Here is a 2,869-nt window from a genome sequence, read left to right as displayed (position 1 = left end):
GGCGGAATGTCATATTTCACTCATGAGTTCACTGGCAAAGGCGGGGGCAAAAAAGGAAAAACCACAGGCCTGGCTCGGCGCCGCAGCCCGCCATTGGCTACAGCCAGCGTGTAAACTTTCGGGCGGGCTGCTCTGCTGCGGAGACAGCGCGAGGGATCCCCTCCCTATGTTCCTTTCCTGTTTTGTGTGTGTGTAGGTGTGTTTTTAAAAACCGACTTTATGGAAAGAATTGTTTGCGTTTGCCCTTTCTCTGGCCGAAAGCAAGGAAATGGCCGGGGGAAAGAACAACTCGGGAACATCTTATTTACGTGGGGTGACGAGAAGGCCTTATTTTGAATGGGAACATGACCGCGGCCCCAGTATTCCTAATCCTATCAAAACCCTTGCCTAAGGGGTGCGGGGAGGCGGGCGGATGAGTAGTAATCATCAGCATGAGTAGTAATCATCCCAGTCGGGTTGATTACATTTTGAAGTACAAGAAGCAAACAAACCAAAGGGGGGGGGGGACTTTGGAGGAATACCAACCCCGGCGTTTCAGTTTAGACAAGTGCACCCCGACTTGGCTAAAAACAGTAGTTAAGGGAACCAACCTAAACATAAGAGGACTCAGGCCTGCTTTGGTCCCTGGCTAATCCAAGCATCCCATTAGAGGCCTCGCCTTAATCAGGGGTCTTGCCTTTGTTAGTCAGGCATTTCTATATTTAAACATGATAAGGGTTGCATAATTTCTTAAATCATCCAATTTGAGAATCCTGAAGGCAGATTCAAGGAGTCAGTGGGATGTGTGTCTAAAATTGGTCTAGACTGCAACAGTTCAGAGGACCACTAGGTTGCAGCACAGAGATACTGTACATTCTTAACTTGCTGCTGCTGCAATCTAGTGGTCATCTGGATTTTTGTAGTTCAGATCCGTTTGTCCTATTGAAGGGCTCTCAATAGGACACTCATTAAATAGAGTAGAATTGTATCTGGCATGTTCTCCATTTGATCCTGTCCAATAAATCCCTGAAACACACAGTGTGTGGTTTCTTCTTTACCTGATCAGTTGAATGAAAGTGGGCTGCTCCAAATGTCTACACATTCCTGTTCTGTTCACTGAATAAATCTGTTGGCAAATTGGAAAGGAGAACTTTGAAAAGGCTGTTGGAATTAACTGAGACCTACTTGATTGTTATAAAGGATCAGAATAAGTGCCAAGTTATTGGTGGAGGTAGATATCTAAAGGAATGTACTGTAGTACCTTTGGGATTCCAGTGGGAAGCTTATCTTTCTTCCTTAAAGGAAACAACAAAGCTGTAAATTTTACCTAGGATTACTAGACTGGGGATTCAGAAGTCCAAAGTATTGCTATATGGCACCTAAAATAGAAAATTCCTACTCTTCACTGCCACACAATGGTCAGCTGGCATTTTGCAGGAGATCTGCTCTATTTGGACCAACTATTTTGTCTAATTAGCTCATCTGGCAAGGGAATTGTTCTGTAGATTACAAGCAATAGTTAGTTTAGCTTTTTTAAGTTGTCTTGCTGGGAACCCATTGAAGGGCAGGATAGGACGGTAATAAATATACTTTGCTTGTATTTCCTCTGATAACAATCACTGAAATTCCATGTATGTCTTGTGCATGGAGAATCATGCAGGCATTTATATCTGTATGTTTTCCCATGCACAACTTGTAATACTTCTTGGAGATAACTTGGATCCCCTCTGATCTTTTAGGTTTTGTTAATAAATGTATGCATTTAAAGTATTTTGAGAGACTTTATAGGGTAGAAAGCCATCTCAAGATGATTTATAAAGTAAAAGGAATGTAGGCATTTATACTTCGTCTCCCCTTTGTCATTTGTCAGTTGTGGATCCTGAGTCAGTCCTTCCTTCCTTCCTTCCTTCCTTCCTTCCTTCCTTCCTTCCTTCCTTCCTTCCTTCCTTCCTTCCTTCCTTCCTTCCTTCCTTTCTTTCTTTCTTTCTTTCTTTCTTTCTTTCTTTCTTTCTTTCTTTCTTTCGCATGTATATGAACTATAACTAATCAGTCCACTAGTTGATAAACGAGAAAGGTTATTGTTCAGTTTACATGATTTTTGCATGGTGCAAATGTTTTAGGAATCTTGACAGAGTATTTTTCTACAGTTTTTACAAAATGAATGCATCTTTTATTGCTATTACTATTGCTGCTAATAATGATAAATCTGGCATCTGCCTGCTTATTTTTTTAAGCACATTATTAAAAGTAATTCTTAAAGAGTGTGGCCTGATTTATTGAAGGGCTGCCTTTTAAGCAGTTGAAAAAACTTAATATTAGTTTCACTGACTCATCTCCAAAACATTTGGAGACAGTAATGTATATCTTAGCAAAATCAGGTGCTTCTTTGCATGAGGCAATAGGTTGATGACATTCTTCACGTTGAAGCTGTTCTGCTTGTTTTTGCGGATTTCTACAAAGGAATGTAGTTCTAGTTTTGTTTGTTGTTTTGTTTGGGGCTTGGGGCCTCTCAGTTGTCCTGGCAATTCCTCCAGGGGACTTTTTTTAATGGAAACTTGATGAAAAAGTGTTCTTCATACTGAAGATTTTCCCAATTACATGTATGCCGCAGGAAAAGAATCTTTGTTAGATCAATTAGCAACTACAAAATTGTACTTAACTATTTTAAGTTCTGCTTCTTTGTAATCACGGCAGACTTTGTGAACGAAGTTTAGCTTTGGAAAGCAGCATGATGACACCTAGTTGGGTGAAGACTAATTTGTGGAGGATCATTCCTTTGGGCCTTGCCCAGAAAACTTGTATTGGATTAGAGAACAAGTAATTTGAGTCTTAAAAGATCTTAAGTAATTCTGCCAAGAAAGATTTCTTATCCAACCCTCTTCTCAGTTAA

The sequence above is a fragment of the Python bivittatus genome, unplaced genomic scaffold (assembly GCF_059951505.1).
Source record: "Python bivittatus isolate LINGU-HERP-01145 unplaced genomic scaffold, Pbiv_v1 ctg000200_np1212, whole genome shotgun sequence".
Classification (NCBI taxonomy): domain Eukaryota; kingdom Metazoa; phylum Chordata; class Lepidosauria; order Squamata; family Pythonidae; genus Python; species Python bivittatus.
This window is presented reverse-complemented; position numbering follows the sequence as displayed.